The following is a 20,718-nucleotide window of genomic DNA, read 5'->3' as shown; positions in this document are numbered from 1 at the left end:
GAGGATGTACTAAAAAAATTTTTTTAGATCGAGGATGTACTAAAAAAATTTTTTTTAAATCGAGGATGTACTAAAAAAATTTTTTTAGATCGAGGATGTACTAAAAAAATTTTTTTTAGATCGAGGATGTACTAAAAAAATTTTTTTAGATCGAGGATGTGCTAAAAAATTTTTTTTAGATCGAGGATGTACTAAAAAATTTTTTTTAAATCGAGGATGTACTAAAAAAAATTTTTTCATATCAAGGTTGTACTAAAAAAATTTTTTTTAGATCGAGGATGTACTAAAAAAATTTTTTTTAGATCGAGGATGTACTAAAAAAATTTTTTTAAATCGAGGATGTACTAAAAAAATTTTTTTAAATCGAGGATGTACTAAAAAAATTTTTTTTAAATCGAGGATGTACTAAAAAAATTTTTTTTAGATCGAGGATGTACTAAAAAAATTTTTTTAGATCGAGGATGTACTAAAAAAATTTTTTTAAATCGAGGATGTACTAAAAAAATTTTTTTTAAATCGAGGATGTACTAAAAAAATTTTTTCATATCAAGGATGTACTAAAAAAATTTTTTTTAGATCGAGGATGTACTAAAAAAATTTTTTTAGATCGAGGATGTACTAAAAAAATTTTTTTTAAATCGAGGATGTACTAAAAAAATTTTTTTAGATCGAGGATGTACTTAAAAAATTTTTTTTTAGGTCGAGGATGTACTAAAAAAATTTTTTTCGATCGAGGATGTACTAAAAAAATTTTTTTTAAATCGAGGATGTACTAAAAAAATTTTTTTTGATCGAGGATGTACTAAAAAAATTTTTTTTAGGTCGAGGATGTACTAAAAATATTTTTTTTAGGTCGAGGATGTACTAAAAAAATTTTTTTAGATCGAGGATGTACTAAAAAAATTTTTTTTAGGTCGAGGATGTACTAAAAAAATTTTTTTAGATCGAGGATGTACTAAAAAAATTTTTTTTAAATCGAGGATGTACTAAAAAAATTTTTTTAGATCGAGGATGTACTAAAAAAATTTTTTTTAGGTCGAGGATGTACTAAAAAAATTTTTTTAAATCGAGGATGTACTAAAAAAAATTTTTTTTAAATCGAGGATGTACTAAAAAAATTTTTTTAGATCGAGGATGTACTAAAAAAATTTTTTTTAGGTCGAGGATGTACTAAAAAAATTTTTTTAGATCGAGGATGTACTAAAAAAATTTTTTTTAGGTCGAGGATGTACTAAAAAAATTTTTTTAGATCGAGGATGTACTAAAAAAATTTTTTTTAGATCGAGGATGTACTAAAAAAATTTTTTTAAATCGAGGATGTACTAAAAAATTTTTTTTTAATTCGAGGATGTACTAAAAAAATTTTTTTAGATCGAGGATGTACTAAACAAATTTTTTTTAGATCGAGGATGTACTAAAAAAATTTTTTTAGATCGAGGATGTACTAAAAAAATTTTTTTTAAATCGAGGATGTACTAAAAAAATTTTTTTAGATCGAGGATGTACTAAAAAAATTTTTTTAGATCGAGGATGTACTAAAAAAATTTTTTTAGATCGAGGATGTACTAAAAAATTTTTTTTAAATCGAGGATGTACTAAAAAAAATTTTTTCATATCAAGGATGTACTAAAAAAATTTTTTTTAGATCGAGGATGTACTAAAAAAATTTTTTTTAGATCGAGGATGTACTAAAAAAATTTTTTTAAATCGAGGATGTACTAAAAAAATTTTTTTAAATCGAGGATGTACTAAAAAAATTTTTTTTAAATCGAGGATGTACTAAAAAAATTTTTTTTAAATCGAGGATGTACTAAAAAAATTTTTTTAGATCGAGGATGTACTAAAAAAAATTTTTTCATATCAAGGATGTACTAAAAAAATTTTTTTTAGATCGAGGATGTACTAAAAAAATTTTTTTAAATCGAGGATGTACTAAAAAAATTTTTTTTAAATCGAGGATGTACTAAAAAAATTTTTTTAGATCGAGGATGTACTAAAAAAATTTTTTTTAGGTCGAGGATGTACTAAAAAAATTTTTTTAGATCGAGGATGTACTAAAAAAATTTTTTTTAGATCGAGGATGTACTAAAAAATTTTTTTTAAATCGAGGATGTACTAAAAAAATTTTTTTTAAATCGAGGATGTACTAAAAAAATTTTTTTAGATCGAGGATGTACTAAAAAAATTTTTTTAGGTCGAGGATGTACTAAAAAAATTTTTTTAGATCGAGGATGTACTAAAAAAATTTTTTTTAGGTCGAGGATGTACTAAAAAAATTTTTTTAGATCGAGGATGTACTAAAAAAATTTTTTTTAGATCGAGGATGTACTAAAAAATTTTTTTTAAATCGAGGATGTACTAAAAAAAATTTTTTCATATCAAGGATGTACTAAAAAAAATTTTTTTAGATCGAGGATGTACTAAACAAATTTTTTTAGATCGAGGATGTACTAAAAAAATTTTTTTTAAATCGAGGATGTACTAAAAAAATTTTTTTAGATCGAGGATGTACTAAAAAAATTTTTTTTAGATCGAGGATGTACTAAAAAATTTTTTTTAAATCGAGGATGTACTAAAAAAAATTTTTTCATATCAAGGATGTACTAAAAAAATTTTTTTTAGATCGAGGATGTACTAAAAAAATTTTTTTAGATCGAGGATGTACTAAAAATTTTTTTTTTAAATCGAGGATGTACTAAAAAATTTTTTTTAGATCGAGGATGTACTAAAAAAAATTTTTTCATATCAAGGATGTACTAAAAAAATTTTTTTAGATCGAGGATGTACTAAAAAAATTTTTTTTAGGTCGAGGATGTACTAAAAAAATTTTTTTAGATCGAGGATGTACTAAAAAAATTTTTTTAGATCGAGGATGTACTAAAAAAATTTTTTTAAATCGAGGATGTACTAAAAAAATTTTTTTAGATCGAGGATGTACTAAAAAAATTTTTTTTAGGTCGAGGATGTACTAAAAAAATTTTTTTTTGATCGAGGATGTACTAAAAAAATTTTTTTTAGGTCGAGGATGTACTAAAAAAATTTTTTTCATATCAAGGATGTACTAAAAAAATTTTTTTTAGATCGAGGATGTACTGTAAAAATTTTTTTTAATCGAGGATGTACTAAAAAAATTTTTTTTAGATCAAGGATGTACTAAAAAAATTTTTTTAGATCGAGGATGTACTAAAAAAATTTTTTTTAGGTCAAGGATGTACTAAAAAAATTTTTTCATATCAAGGATGTACTAAAAAAATTGTTTTTAGATCGAGGATGTACTAAAAAAATTTATTTTGATCGAGGATGTACTAAAAAAATTTTTTTAGATCGAGGATGTACGAAAAAAAATTTTTTCATATCAAGGATGTACTAAAAAATTTTTTTTTAGATCGAGGATGTACTAAAAAAATTTTTTTGATCGAGGATGTACTAAAAAAATTTTTTTCATATCAAGGATGTACTAAAAAAATTTTTTTTAGATCGAGGATGTACTGTAAAAATTTTTTTTAATCGAGGATGTACTAAAAAAATTTTTTTTAGATCGAGGATGTACTAAAAAAATTTTTTTAGATCGAGGATGTACTAAAAAAATTTTTTTAGATCGATGATGTACTAAAAAAATTTTTTTCATATCAAGGATGTACTAAAAAAATTTTTTTTAGATCGAGGATGTACTAAAAAAATTTTTTTAGATCGAGGATGTACTAAAAAAATTTTTTTTAAATCGAGGATGTACTAAAAAAATTTTTTTAGATCGAGGTTGTACTAAAAAATTTTTTTTTAGATCGAGGATGTACTAAAAAAATTTTTTTAGATCGAGGATGTACTAAAAAAATTTTTTTTAGATCAAGGATGTACTAAAAAAATTTTTTTTGATCGAGGATGTACTAAAAAAATTTTTTTAGATCGAGGATGTACTAAAAAAATTTTTTTAGATCGAGGATGTACTAGAAAATTTTTTTTTAAATCGAGGATGTACTAAAAAATTTTTTTTTAGATCGAGGATGTACTAAAAAATTTTTTTAGATCGAGGATGTACTGAAAAAATTTTTTTCATATCAAGGATGTACTAAAAAAATTTTTTTCAGATCGAGGATGTACTAAAAAAATTTTTTTTAAATCGAGGATGTACTAAAAAAATTTTTTTTAAATCGAGGATGTACTAAAAAAATTTTTTTAGATCAAGGATGTACTAAAAAAATTTTTTTAGATCGAGGATGTACTAAAAAAATTTTTTTAGATCGAGGATGTACTAAAAAAATTTTTTTAGATCGAGGATGTACTAAAAAAATTTTTTTTAAATCGAGGATGTACTAAAAAAATTTTTTTAGATCGAGGATGTACTAAAAAAATTTTTTTTAGATCGAGGATGTACAAAAAAAATTTTTTTAGATCGAGGATGTACTAAAAAAATTTTTTTTAAATCGAGGATGTACTAAAAAAATTTTTTTAGATCGAGGATGTACTAAAAAAATTTTTTTTAGATCGAGGATGTACTAAAAAAATTTTTTTAGATCGAGGATGTACTAAAAAAATTTTTTAGATCGAGGATGTACTAAAAAAATTTTTTTCATATCAAGGATGCACTAAAAAAATTTTTTTTAGATCGAGGATGTACTAAAAAAATTTTTTTAGATCGAGGATGTACTAAAAAAATTTTTTTTAAATCGAGGATGTACTAAAAAAATTTTTTTAGATCGAGGATGTACTAAAAAATTTTTTTTTAGATCGAGGATGTACTAAAAAAATTTTTTTAGATCGAGGATGTACTAAAAAAAATTTTTTCATATCAAGGATGTACTAAAAAAATTTTTTTCGATCGAGGATGTACTAAAAAAATTTTTTTAGATCGAGGATGTACTAAAAAAATTTTTTTAGATCGAGGATGTACTAAAAAATTTTTTTTAGATCGAGGATGTGCTAAAAAAATTTTTTTAGTACATCCTCGATCTAAAAAAATTTTTTTAGATCGAGGATGTACTAAAAAAATTTTTTTAGATCGAGGATGTACTAAAAAAATTTTTTTTAAATCGAGGATGTACTAAAAAAATTTTTTTAGATCGAGGATGTACTAAAAAAATTTTTTTTAGATCGAGGATGTACTAAAAAAATTTTTTTAGATCGAGGATGTACTAAAAAAATTTTTTTTAGATCAAGGATGTACTAAAAAAATTTTTTTTGATCGAGGATGTACTAAAAAAATTTTTTTAGATCGAGGATGTACTAAAAAAATTTTTTTAGATCGAGGATGTACTGTAAAAATTTTTTTTAGATCGAGGATGTACTAAAAAAATTTTTTTTAGATCGAGGATGTACTAAAAAAATTTTTTTAGATCGAGGATGTACAAAAAAAATTTTTTTAGATCAAGGATGTACTAAAAAAATTTTTTTTGATCGAGGATGTACTAAAAAAATTTTTTTAGATCGAGGATGTACTAGAAAAAATTTTTTTAAATCGAGGATGTACTAAAAAAATTTTTTTTAGATCGTGGATGTACTAAAAAATTTTTTTAGATCGAGGATGTTCTGAAAAAATTTTTTTCATATCAAAGATGTACTAAAAAAATTTTTTTTAGATCGAGGATGTACTAAAAAAATTTTTTTTAGATCAAGGATGTACTAAAAAAAATTTTTTTGATCGAGGATGTACTAAAAAAATTTTTTTAGATCAAGGATGTACTAAAAAAATTTTTTTTTAAATCGAGGATGTACTAAAAAAATTTTTTTTGATCGAGGATGTACTCTAAAAATTTTTTTTAGATCGAGGATGTACTAAAAAAATTTTTTAGATCGAGGATGTACTAAAAAAATTTTTTTTAGATCGAGGATGTACTAAAAAAATTTTTTTAAATCGAGGATGTACTAAAAAAATTTTTTTTAGATCAAGGATGTACTAAAAAAAATTTTTTAGATCGAGGATGTACTAAAAAAAATTTTTTCATATCAAGGTTGTACTAAAAAATTTTTTTTTAGATCGAGGATGTACTAAAAAATTTTTTTTAGATCGAGGATGTACTAAAAAAATTTTTTTCATATCAAGGATGTACTAAAAAAATTTTTTTTAGATCGAGGATGTATTAAAAAATTTTTTTTGATCGAGGATGTACTAAAAAAATTTTTTTAAGATCGAGGATGTACTAAAAAAATTTTTTTCATATCAAGGATGTGCTCAAAAAATTTTTTTTAGATCGAGGATGTACTAAAAAAATTTTTTTAGATCGAGGATGTACTAAAAAAATTTTTTTAGATCGAGGATGTACTAAAAAAAAATTTTTTACATCAAGGATGAACTAAAAAATTTTTTTTAGATCGAGGATGTACTAAAAAAATTTTTTTAGATCGAGGATGTACTAAAAAAATTTTTTTCATATCAAGGATGTACTAAAAAAATTTTTTTTAGATCGAGGATGTACTAAAAAAATTTTTTTAGATCGAGGATGTACTAAAAAAATTATTTTTAAATCGAGGATGTACTAAAAAAATTTTTTTTAGATCAAGGATGTACTAAAAAAAATTTTTTTGATCGAGGATGTACTAAAAAAATTTTTTTTAGATCGAGGATGTACAAAAAAAATTTTTTTAGATCGAGGATGTACTAAAAAAATTTTTTTTAAATCGAGGATGTACTAAAAAAATTTTTTTAGATCGAGGATGTACTAAAAAAATTTTTTTTAGATCGAGGATGTACTAAAAAAATTTTTTTAGATCGAGGATGTACTAAAAAAATTTTTTAGATCGAGGATGTACTAAAAAAATTTTTTTCATATCAAGGATGCACTAAAAAAATTTTTTTTAGATCGAGGATGTACTAAAAAAATTTTTTTAGATCGAGGATGTACTAAAAAAATTTTTTTTAAATCGAGGATGTACTAAAAAAATTTTTTTAGATCGAGGATGTACTAAAAAATTTTTTTTTAGATCGAGGATGTACTAAAAAAATTTTTTTAGATCGAGGATGTACTAAAAAAAATTTTTTCATATCAAGGATGTACTAAAAAAATTTTTTTCGATCGAGGATGTACTAAAAAAATTTTTTTAGATCGAGGATGTACTAAAAAAATTTTTTTAGATCGAGGATGTACTAGAAAAATTTTTTTTAAATCGAGGATGTGCTAAAAAAATTTTTTTAGTACATCCTCGATCTAAAAAAATTTTTTTAGATCGAGGATGTACTAAAAAAATTTTTTTAGATCGAGGATGTACTAAAAAAATTTTTTTTAAATCGAGGATGTACTAAAAAAATTTTTTTAGATCGAGGATGTACTAAAAAAATTTTTTTTAGATCGAGGATGTACTAAAAAAATTTTTTTAGATCGAGGATGTACTAAAAAAATTTTTTTTAGATCAAGGATGTACTAAAAAAATTTTTTTTGATCGAGGATGTACTAAAAAAATTTTTTTAGATCGAGGATGTACTAAAAAAATTTTTTTAGATCGAGGATGTACTGTAAAAATTTTTTTTAGATCGAGGATGTACTAAAAAAATTTTTTTTAGATCGAGGATGTACTAAAAAAATTTTTTTAGATCGAGGATGTACAAAAAAAATTTTTTTAGATCAAGGATGTACTAAAAAAATTTTTTTTGATCGAGGATGTACTAAAAAAATTTTTTTAGATCGAGGATGTACTAGAAAAAATTTTTTTAAATCGAGGATGTACTAAAAAAATTTTTTTTAGATCGTGGATGTACTAAAAAATTTTTTTAGATCGAGGATGTTCTGAAAAAATTTTTTTCATATCAAAGATGTACTAAAAAAATTTTTTTTAGATCGAGGATGTACTAAAAAAATTTTTTTTAGATCAAGGATGTACTAAAAAAAATTTTTTTGATCGAGGATGTACTAAAAAAATTTTTTTAGATCAAGGATGTACTAAAAAAATTTTTTTTAAATCGAGGATGTACTAAAAAAATTTTTTTTGATCGAGGATGTACTCTAAAAATTTTTTTTAGATCGAGGATGTACTAAAAAAATTTTTTAGATCGAGGATGTACTAAAAAAATTTTTTTTAGATCGAGGATGTACTAAAAAAATTTTTTTAAATCGAGGATGTACTAAAAAAATTTTTTTTAGATCAAGGATGTACTAAAAAAAATTTTTTAGATCGAGGATGTACTAAAAAAAATTTTTTCATATCAAGGTTGTACTAAAAAATTTTTTTTTAGATCGAGGATGTACTAAAAAATTTTTTTTAGATCGAGGATGTACTAAAAAAATTTTTTTCATATCAAGGATGTACTAAAAAAATTTTTTTTAGATCGAGGATGTATTAAAAAATTTTTTTTGATCGAGGATGTACTAAAAAAATTTTTTTAAGATCGAGGATGTACTAAAAAAATTTTTTTCATATCAAGGATGTGCTCAAAAAATTTTTTTTAGATCGAGGATGTACTAAAAAAATTTTTTTAGATCGAGGATGTACTAAAAAAATTTTTTTAGATCGAGGATGTACTAAAAAAAAATTTTTTACATCAAGGATGAACTAAAAATTTTTTTTAGATCGAGGATGTACTAAAAAAATTTTTTTAGATCGAGGATGTACTAAAAAAATTTTTTTCATATCAAGGATGTACTAAAAAAATTTTTTTTAGATCGAGGATGTACTAAAAAAATTTTTTTAGATCGAGGATGTACTAAAAAAATTATTTTTAAATCGAGGATGTACTAAAAAAATTTTTTTTAGATCAAGGATGTACTAAAAAAAATTTTTTTGATCGAGGATGTACTAAAAAAATTTTTTTAGATCGAGGATGTACTAAAAAAATTTTTTTCATATCAAGGATGTACTAAAAAAATTTTTTTTAGATCGAGGATGTACTAAAAAAATTTTTTTAGATCGAGGATGTACTAAAAAAATTTTTTTTAGATCGAGGATGTACTAAAAAAATTTTTTTTAGATCAAGGATGTACTAAAAAAAATTTTTTTGATCGAGGATGTACTAAAAAAATTTTTTTAGATCGAGGATGTACTAAAAAAATTTTTTTCATATCAAGGATGTACTAAAAAAATTTTTTTTAGATCGAGGATGTACTAAAAAAATTTTTTTCATATCAAGGATGTACTAAAAAAATTTTTTTTAGATCGAGGATGTACTAAAAAAATTTTTTTAGATCGAGGATGTACTAAAAAAATTTTTTTCATATCAAGGATGTACTAAAAAAATTTGTTTTAGATCGAGGATGTACTTAAAAAAATTTTTTTGATCGAGGATGTACTAAAAAAATTTTTTTAGATCGAGGATGTATTAAAAACAATTTTTTCATATCAAGGATGTACTAAAAAAATTTTTTTTAGATCGAGGATGTACTTAAAAAAATTTTTTTGATCGAGGATGTACTAAAAAAATTTTTTTAGATCGAGGATGTACTAAAAAAAATTTTTTTACATCAAGGATGAACTAAAAAATTTTTTTTAGATCGAGGATGTACTAAAAAAATTTTTTTAGATCGAGGATGTACTAAAAAAATTTTTTTCATATCAAGGATGTACTAAAAAAATTTTTTTTAGATCGAGGATGTACTAAAAAAATTTTTTTAGATCGAGGATGTACTAAAAAAATTATTTTTAAATCGAGGATGTACTAAAAAAATTTTTTTTAGATCAAGGATGTACTAAAAAAAATTTTTTTGATCGAGGATGTACTAAAAAAATTTTTTTAGATCAAGGATGTACAAAAAAAATTTTTTTCATATCAAGGATGTACTAAAAAAATTTTTTTTAGATCGAGGATGTACTAAAAAAATTTTTTTTGATCGAGGATGTACTAAAAAAATTTTTTTTAGATCGAGGATGTACTAAAAAAATTTTTTTTAGATCAAGGATGTACTAAAAAAAATTTTTTTGATCGAGGATATACTAAAAAAATTTTTTTAGATCGAGGATGTACTAAAAAAATTTTTTTCATATCAAGGATGTACTAAAAAAATTTTTTTTAGATCGAGGATGTACTAAAAAAATTTTTTTAGATCGAGGATGTACTAAAAAAATTTTTTTTAGATCGAGGATGTACTTAAAAAAATTTTTTTGATCGAGGATGTACTAAAAAAATTTTTTTTAGATCGAGGATGTACTAAAAAAATTTTTTTAGATCGAGGATGTACTAAAAAAATTTTTTTAGATCGAGGATGTACTAAAAAAATTTTTTTTTAATCGAGGATGTACTAAAAAAATTTTTTTAGATCGAGGATGTACTAAAAAAATTTTTTTTAAATCGAGGATGTATTAAAAAAATTTTTTTAGATCGAGGATGTACTAAAAAAATTTTTTTCGATCGAGAATGTACTAGAAAATTTTTTTTTAAATCGAGGATGTACTAAAAAAATTTTTTTTAGATCGAGGATGTACTAAAAAAATTTTTTTAGATCGAGGATGTACTAAAAAAATTTTTTTAGATCGAGGATGTACTAGAAAAATTTTTTTTAAATCGAGGATGTACTAAAAAAATTTTTTTTTGATCGAGGATGTACTAAAAAATTTTTTTAGATCGAGGATGTACTAAAAAAATTTTTTTCATATCAAGGATGTACTAAAAAAATTTTTTTTAGATCGAGGATGTACTAAAAAAATTTTTTTAGATCGAGGATGTACTAAAAAAATTTTTTTTTAATCGAGGATGTACTAAAAAAATTTTTTTAGATCGAGGATGTACTAAAAAAATTGTTTTTAAATCGAGGATGTACTAAAAAAATTTTTTTAGATCGAGGATGTACTAAAAAAATTTTTTTTTAATCGAGGATGTACTAAAAAAATTTTTTTAGATCGAGGATGTACTAAAAAAATTTTTTTAGATCGAGGATGTACTAAAAAATTTTTTTTAAATCGAGGATGTACTAAAAAAATTTTTTTAGATCGAGGATGTACTAAAAAATTTTTTTTTTGATCGAGGATGTACTAAAAAAATTTTTTTAGATCGAGGATGTACTAAAAAAATTTTTTTAGATCGAGGATGTACAAGAAAAATTTTTTTTAAATCGAGGATGTACTAAAAAAATTTTTTTTAGATCGAGGATGTACTAAAAAAATTTTTTTAGATCGAGGATGTACTAAAAACATTTTTTTTTAATCGAGGATGTACTAAAAAAATTTTTTAGATCGAGGATGTACTAAAAAAATTTTTTTTAGATCGAGGATGTACTAAAAAATTTTTTTAAATCGAGGATGTACTAAAAACATTTTTTCATATCAAGGATGTACTCAAAAAATTTTTTTTTAGATCGAGGATGTACTAAAAAAATTTTTTTGATCGAGGATGTACTAAAAAAATTTTTTTTAGATCGAGGATGTACTAAAAAAATTTTGTTTAGATCGAGGATGTACTAAAAAAAATTTTTTCATATCAAGGATGTACTAAAAAATTTTTTTTTAGATCGAGGATGTACTAAAAAAATTTTTTTTGATCGAGGATGTACTAAAAAAATTTTTTTTAGATCGAGGATGTACTAAAAAAATTTTTTTAGATCGAGGATGTACTAAAAAAATTTTTTTTAAATCGAGGATGTACTAAAAATATTTTTTTAGATCAAGGATGTACTAAAAAAATTTTTTTAAATCGAGGATGTACTAAAAAAATTTTTTTTAAATCGAGGATGTACTAAAAAAATTTTTTTAGATCGAGGATGTACTAAAAAAATTTTTTTAAATCGAGGATGTACTAAAAAAATTTTTTTTAAATCGAGGATGTACTAAAAAAATTTTTTTAGATCGAGGATGTACTAAAAAAATTTTTTTTAGGTCGAGGATGTACTAAAAAAATTTTTTTAGATCGAGGATGTACTAAAAAAATTTTTTTTAAATCGAGGATGTACTAAAAAAATTTTTTTAGATCGAGGATGTACTAAAAAAATTTTTTTTAGATCGAGGATGTACTAAAAAATTTTTTTTTAAATCGAGGATATACTAAAAAAAATTTTTTCATATCAAGGATGTACTAAAAAAATTTTTTTTAGATCGAGGATGTACTAAAAAAATTTTTTTAGATCGAGGATGTACTAAAAAAATTTTTTTTAAATCGAGGATGTACTAAAAAATTTTTTTTAGATCGAGGATGTACTAAAAAATTTTTTTTTAGGTCGAGGATGTACTAAAAAAATTTTTTTAGATCGAGGATGTACTAAAAAAATTTTTTTTAGGTCGAGGATGTACTAAAAAAATTTTTTTAGATCGAGGATGTACTAAAAAAATTTTTTTTAGATCGAGGATGTACTAAAAAAATTTTTTTAAATCGAGGATGTACTAAAAAAATTTTTTTTAAATCGAGGATGTACTAAAAAAATTTTTTTGATCGAGGATGTTCTAAAAAAATTTTTTTTAGATCGAGGATGTACTAAAAAAATTTTTTAGATCGAGGATGTACTAAAAAAAATTTTTTAGATCGAGGATGTACTAAAAATATTTTTTTGATCGAGGATGTACTAAAAAAATTTTTTTCATATCAAGGATGTACTAAAAAAATTTTTTTTAGATCGATGATGTACTAAAAAAATTTTCTTAGATCGAGGATGTACTAAAAAAATTTTTTTAGATCGAGGATGTACTAAAAAAAATTTTTTCATATCAAGGATGTACTAAAAAATTTTTTTTTAGATCGAGGATGCACTAAAAAAATTTTTTTGGATCGAGGATGTACTAAAAAAGTTTTTTTTAGATCGAGGATGTACTAAAAAATTTTTTTTAGATCGAGGATGTACTAAAAAAATTTTTTTAGATCGAGGATGTACTAAAAAAATTTTTTCATATCAAGGATGTACTAAAAAAATTTTTTTTAGATCGAGGATGTACTAAAAAATTTTTTTTGATCGAGGATGTACTAAAAAAAATTTTTTCATATCAAGGATGTACTAAAAAATTTTTTTTTAGATCGAGGATGTACTAAAAAAATTTTTTTGGATCGAGGATGTACTAAAAAAGTTTTTTTTAGATCGAGGATGTACTAAAAAATTTTTTTAGATCGAGGATGTACTAAAAAAATTTTTTTAGATCGAGGATGTACTAAAAAAATTTTTTTAGATCGAGGATGTACTAAAAAATTTTTTTTAAATCGAGGATGTACTAAAAAAATTTTTTTAGATCGAGGATGTACTAAAAAAATTTTTTTTAGATCGAGGATGTACTAAAAATTTTTTTTTAGATCGAGGATGTACTAAAAAAATTTTTTTGGATCGAGGATGTACTAAAAAAGTTTTTTTTAGATCGAGGATGTACTAAACAATTTTTTTTTGATCGAGGATGTACTAAAAAAATTTTTTTAGATCGAGGATGTACTAAAAAAATTTTTTTAGATCAAGGATGTACTAAAAAAATTTTTTTTAGATCGAGGATGTACTAAAAAAATTTTTTTTGATCGAGGATGTACTAAAAAAATTTTTTTTGATCGAGGATGTACTAAAAAAAATTTTTTCATATCAAGGATGTACTAAAAAAAATTTTTTTAGATCGAGGATGTACTAAAAAAATTTTTTTTGATCGAGGATGTACTAAAAAAATTTTTTTAGATCGAGGATGTACTAAAAAAATTTTTTTAGATCAAGGATGTACTAAAAAAAATTTTTTTAGATCGAGGATGTGCTAAAAAAATTTTTTTTGATCGAGGATGTACTAAAAAAATTTTTTTAGATCGAGGATGTACTAAAAAAAATTTTTTCATATCAAGGATGTACTAAAAAATTTTTTTTTAGATCAAGGATGTACTAAAAAAATTTTTTTTGATCGAGGATGTACTAAAAAAATTTTTTTTCATATCAAGGATGTACTAAAAAAATTTTTTTTAGATCGAGGATGTACTAAAAAAATTTTTTTAGATCGAGGATGTACTAAAAAAATTTTTTTAGATCGAGGATGTACTAAAAAAAATTTTTTCATATCAAGGATGTACTAAAAAAATTTTTTTTAGATCGAGCATGTACTAAAAAAATTTTTTTTTGATCTAGGATGTACTAAAAAAATTTTTTTTAGATCGAGGATGTACTAAAAAAATTTTTTTAAATCGAGGATGTACTAAAAAAATTTTTTTAGATCGAGGAAGTACTAAAAAAAAATTTTTTCATATCAAGGATGTACTAAAAAAATTTTTTTTAGATCGAGGATGTACTAAAAAAATTTTTTTTGATCGAGGATGTACTAAAAAAATTTTTTTCATATCAAGGATGTACTAAAAAAATTTTTTTTGATCGAGGATGTACTAAAAAAATTTTTTTTGATCGAGGATGTACTAAAAAAATTTTTTTAGATCGATAATGTACTAAAAAAAATTTTTTCATATCAAGGATGTACTAAAAAATTTTTTTTTAGATCGAGGATGTACTAAAAAAATTTTTTTTGATCGAGGATGTACTAAAAAAATTTTTTTCATATCAAGGATGTAGTAAAAAAATTTTTTTTTATCGAGGATGTACTAAAAAAATTTTTTTCATGTCAAGGATGTACTAAAAAAATTTTTTTTAGATCGAGGATGTACTAAAAAAATTTTTTTCATATCAAGGATGTACTAAAAAAATTTTTTTAGATCGAGGATGTACTAAAATAATTTTTTTTGATCGAGGATGTACTAAAAAAATTTTTTTAGATCGAGGATGTACTAAAAAAAAATTTTTCATATAAAGGATGTACTAAAAAATTTTTTTTTAGATCGAGGATGTACTAAAAAAATTTTTTTTGATCGAGGATGTACTAAAAAAATTTTTTTCATATCAAGGATGTACTAAAAACATTTTTTTTAGATCGAGGATGTACTTATAAAAATTTTTTTAGATCGAGGATGTACTAAAAAATTTTTTTAGATCGAGGATGTACTAAAAAAAATTTTTTCATATCAAGGATGTACTAAAAAAATTTTTTTTAGATCGAGGATGTACTAAAAAAATTTTTTTCATATCAAGGATGTACTAAAAAATTTTTTTTTAGATCGAGGATGTACTAAAAAAATTTTTTTCATATCAAGGATGTACTAAAAAAATTTTTTTAGATCGAGGATGTACTAAAAAAATTTTTTTTGATCGAGGATGTACTAAAAAAATTTTTTTAGATCAAGGATGTACTAAAAAAAATTTTTTCATATCAAGGATGTACTAAAAAATTTTTTTTTAGATCGAGGATGTACTAAAAAAATTTTTTTTGATCGAGGATGTACTAAAAAAATTTTTTTCATATCAAGGATGTACTAGAAAAATTTTTTTTCGATCGAGGATGTACTAAAAAAATTTTTTTTGATCGAGGATGTACTTAAAAAAATTTTTTTAGATCGAGGATGTACTGAAAAAATTTTTTTCATGTCAAGGATGTACTAAAAAAATTTTTTTTAGATCGAGGATGTACGAAAAAAATTTTTTTCATATCAAGGATGTACTAAAACAATTTTTTTTAGATCAAGGATGTACTAAAAAAATTTTTTTTTAGATCGAGGATGTACTAAAAAAATTTTTTTAGATCGAGGATGTACTAAAAAAATTTTTTTCATATCAAGGATGTACTAAAAAAATTTTTTTAGATCGAGGATGTACTAAAAAAATTTTTTTTGATCGAGGATGTACTAAAAAAATTTTTTAGATCGAGGATGTACGAAAAAAATTTTTTTAGATCGAGGATGTACTAAAAAAATTTTTTTTAGATCGAGGATGTACTAAAAAAATTTTTTTTGATCGAGGATGTACTAAAAAAAATTTTTTTAGATCGAGGATGTACTAAAAAAATTTTTTTTAGATCGAGGATGTACTAAACAAATTTTTTTAGATCGAGGATGTACTAAAAAAATTTTTTCATACCAAGGATGTACTAAAAAATTTTTTTTAGATCGAGGATTTACTAAAAAAATTTTTTTTAGATCGAGGATGTACTAAAAAAATTTTTTTTGATCGAGGATGTACTAAAAAAATTTTTTTCATATCAAGGATGTACTAAAAAAATTTTTTTTGATCGAGGATGTACTAAAAAAATTTTTTTCATATCAAGGATGTACTAAAAAAATTTTTTTAGATCGAGGATGTACTAAAAAAAATTTTTTTTAGATCGAGGATGTACTAAAAAAATTTTTTCATATCAAGGATGTACTAAAAAAATTTTTTTTAGATCGAGGATGTACTAAAAAAATTTTTTTAGATCGAGGATGTACTAAAAAAATTTTTTCATATCAAAGATGTACTAAAAAATATTTTTTAGATCGAGGATTTACTAAAAAAATTTTTTTTAGATCGAGGATGTACTAAAAAAATTTTTTTTGATCGAGGATGTACTAAAAAAATTTTTTTCATATCAAGGATGTACTAAAAAAATTTTTTTTAGATCGAGGATGTACTAAAAAAAAATTTTTTGATCGAGGATGTACTAAAAAAATTTTTTTTGATCGAGGATGTACTAAAAAAATTTTTTTAGATCGAGGATGTACTAAGAAAATTTTTTTTTAGATCAAGGATGTACTAAAATATTTTTTTAAGATCGAGGATGTACTAAAAAAATTTTTTTAGATCGAGGATGTACTAAAAAAATTTTTTTAGATCGAGGATGTACTATAAAAATTTTTTTTAGATCGATGATGTACTAAAAAAATTGTTTTCATATCAAGGATGTACTAAAAAAATTTTTTTTAGATCGAGGATGTACCAAAAAAATTTTTTTAGATCGAGGATGTACTAAAAAAATTTTTGTAGATCGAGGATGTACTAAAAAAATTTTTTTAGATCGAGGATGTACTAAAAAAATTTTTTTAGATCGAGGATGTACTAAAAAAATTTTTTTAGATCGAGGATGTACTAAAAAAATTTTTTTTAGATCGAGGATGTACTAAAAAAATTTTTTTCATATCAAGGATGTACTAAAAAAATTTTTTTTAGATCGAGGATGTACCAAAAAAATTTTTTTAGATCGAGGATGTACTAAAAAAATTTTTGTAGATCGAGGATGTACTAAAAAAATTTTTTTAGATCGAGGATGTACTAAAAAAATTTTTTTAGATCGAGGATGTACTAAAAAAATTTTTTTAGATCGAGGATGTACTAAAAAAATTTTTTTTAGATCGAGGATGTACTAAAAAAATTTTTTTCATATCAAGGATGTACTAAAAAAATTTTTTTAGATCGAGGATGTACTAAAAAAATTTTTTTTAGATCGAGGATGTACTAAAAAAATTTTTTTAGATCGAGGATGTACTAAAAAAATTTTTTTAGATCGAGGATGTACTAAAAAAATTTTTTTAGATCGAGGATGTACTAAAAAAAATTTTTTTTAGATCGAGGATGTACTAAAAAAATTTTTTTAGATCGAGGATGTACTAAAAAAATTTTTTTTAGATCGAGGATGTACTAAAAATTTTTTTTAGATCGAGGATGTACTAAAAAAATTTTTTTCATATCAAGGATGTACTAAAAAAATTTTTTTAGATCGAGGATGTACTAAAAAAATTTTTTTTGATCGAGGATGTACTAAAAAAAATTTTTTTGATCGAGGATGTACTAAAAAAATTTTTTTTGATCGAGGATGTACTAAACAAATTTTTTTTAGATCGAGGATGTACTAAAAAAATTTTTTTTGATCGAGGATGTACTAAAAAAATTTTTTTCATATCAAGGATGTACTAAAAAATTTTTTTTAGATCGAGGATGTACGAAAAAAATTTTTTTCATATCAAGGATGTACTAAAACAATTTTTTTTAGATCAAGGATGTACTAAAAAAATTTTTTTTTAGATCGAGGATGTACTAAAAAAATTTTTTTAGATCGAGGATGTACTAAAAAAATTTTTTTCATATCAAGGATGTACTAAAAAAATTTTTTTAGATCGAGGATGTACTAAAAAAATTTTTTTTAGATCGAGGATGTACTAAAAAAATTTTTTTTAGATCGAGGATGTACTAAAAAATTTTTTTTCATATCAAGGATGTACTAAAAAAATTTTTTTTAGATCGAGGATGTACTAAAAAAATTTTTTTTGATCGAGGATGTACTAAAAAAATTTTTTCATATCAAGGATGTACTAAAAAAATTTTTTTTAGATCGAGGATGTACTAAAAAATTTTTTTAGATCGAGGATGTACTAAACAAATATTTTTTGATCGAGGATGTACTAAAAAAATTTTTTTTAGATCGAGGATGAACTAAAAAAATTTTTTTTGATCGAGGATGTACTAAAAAAAATTTTTTCATATCAAGGATGTACTTAAAAATTTTTTTTGATCGAGGATGTACTAAAAAAATTTTTTTCATATCAAGGATGTACTAAAAAATTTTTTTTTAGATCGAGGATGTACTAAAAAAATTTTTTTTAGATCGAGGATGTACTAAAAAAAATTTTTTCATATCAAGGATGTACTAAAAAATTTTTTTTAGATCGAGGATGTACTAAAAAAATTTTTTCATATCAAGGATGTACTAAAAAAATTTTTTTTACATCGAGGATGTACTAAAATAATTTTTTTTGATCGAGGATGTACTAAAAAATTTTTTTCATATCAAGGATGTACTAAAAAAATTTTTTTTAGATCGAGGATGTACTAAAAAATTTTTTTAGATCGAGGATGTACTAAAAAAATTTTTTTCATATCAAGGATGTACTGAAAAAATTTTTTTTAGATCGAGGATGTACTAAAAAAATTTTTTTTGATCGAGGATGTACTACAAAAATTTTTTTTGATCTAGGATGTACTAAAAAAATTTTTTTTGATCGAGGATGTACTAAAAAAATTTTTTAGATCGAGGATGTACTAAAAAAATTTTTTTAGATCGAGGATGTACTAAAAAAATTTTTTTTAGATCGAGGATGTACTAAAAAAATTTTTTTTAGATCGAGGATGTACTAAAAAAATTTTTTTTAAATCGAGGATGTACTAAAAAAATCTTTTTTAGATCGAGGATGTACTAAAAAAATTTTTTTTAGATCGAGGATGTACTAAAAAAAATTTTTTCATATCAAGGATGTACTAAAAAATTTTTTTTAGATCGAGGATGTACTAAAAAAATTTTTTCATATCAAGGATGTACTAAAAAAATTTTTTTTACATCGAGGATGTACTAAAAAAATTTTTTTTGATCGAGGATGTACTAAAAAATTTTTTTCATATCAAGGATGTACTAAAAAAATTTTTTTTAGATCGAGGATGTACTAAAAAATTTTTTTAGATCGAGGATGTACTAAAAAAATTTTTTTCATATCAAGGATGTACTGAAAAAATTTTTTTTAGATCGAGGATGTACTAAAAAAATTTTTTTTGATCGAGGATGTACTAAAAAAATTTTTTTTGATCTAGGATGTACTAAAAAAATTTTTTTTGATCGAGGATGTACTAAAAAAATTTTTTAGATCGAGGATGTACTAAAAAAATTTTTTTAGATCGAGGATGTACTAAAAAAATTTTTTTTAGATCGAGGATGTACTAAAAAAATTTTTTTTAGATCGAGGATGTACTAAAAAAATTTTTTTTAAATCGAGGATGTACTAAAAAAATCTTTTTTAGATCGAGGATGTACTAAAAAAATTTTTTTTAGATCGAGGATGTACTAAAAAAAATTTTTTCATATCAAGGATGTACTAAAAAATTTTTTTTAGATCGAGGATGTACTAAAAAAATTTTTTCATATCAAGGATGTACTAAAAAAATTTTTTTTACATCGAGGATGTACTAAAAAAATTTTTTTTGATCGAGGATGTACTAAAAAATTTTTTTCATATCAAGGATGTACTAAAAAAATTTTTTTTAGATCGAGGATGTACTAAAAAATTTTTTTAGATCGAGGATGTACTAAAAAAATTTTTTTCATATCAAGGATGTACTGAAAAAATTTTTTTTAGATCGAGGATGTACTAAAAAAATTTTTTTTGATCGAGGATGTACTAAAAAAATTTTTTTTGATCTAGGATGTACTAAAAAAATTTTTTTTGATCGAGGATGTACTAAAAAAATTTTTTAGATCGAGGATGTACTAAAAAAATTTTTTTAGATCGAGGATGTACTAAAAAAATTTTTTTTAGATCGAGGATGTACTAAAAAAATTTTTTTTAGATCGAGGATGTACTAAAAAAATTTTTTAGATCGAGGATGTACTAAAAAAATTTTTTCATATCAAGGACGTACTAAAAAAATTTTTTTTAGATCGAGGATGTACTAAAAAAATTTTTTTAGATCGAGGATGTACTAAAAAAATTATTTTAGATCGAGGATGTACTAAAAAAATTTTTTCATATCAAGGATGTACTAAAAAAATTTTTTTTAGATCCAGGATGTACTAAAAAAATTTTTTTAGATCGAGGATGTACTAAAAAAAATTTTTAGATCGAGGATGTACTAAAAAAATTTTTTTAGATCGAGGATGTACTAAAAAAATTTTTTTTAGATCGAGGATGTACTAAAAAAATTTTTTTTAGATCGAGGATGTACTAAAAAAATTTTTTTAGATCGAGGATGTACTAAAAAAATTTTTTAGATCGAGGATGTACTAAAAAAATTTTTTTAGATCGAGGATGTACTAAAAAAATTTTTTTTAGATCGAGGATGTACTAAAAAAATTTTTTTTAGATCGAGGATGTACTAAAAAAATTTTTTTAGATCGAGGATGTACTAAAAAAATTTTTTTTAGATCGAGGATGTACTAAAAAAATTTTTTTCATATCAAGGATGTACTAAAAAAATTTTTTTTAGGTCGAGGATGTACTAAAAAAATTTTTTTTAGGTCGAGGATGTACTAAAAAAATTTTTTCATATCAAGGACGTACTAAAAAAATTTTTTTTAGATCGAGGATGT

This window comes from Anopheles nili, unplaced genomic scaffold (assembly GCF_943737925.1).
Source record: "Anopheles nili unplaced genomic scaffold, idAnoNiliSN_F5_01 U_low_cov_4, whole genome shotgun sequence".
In the NCBI taxonomy this organism is placed as follows: domain Eukaryota; kingdom Metazoa; phylum Arthropoda; class Insecta; order Diptera; family Culicidae; genus Anopheles; species Anopheles nili.
Note: the sequence above shows the minus strand (reverse complement) of the source record.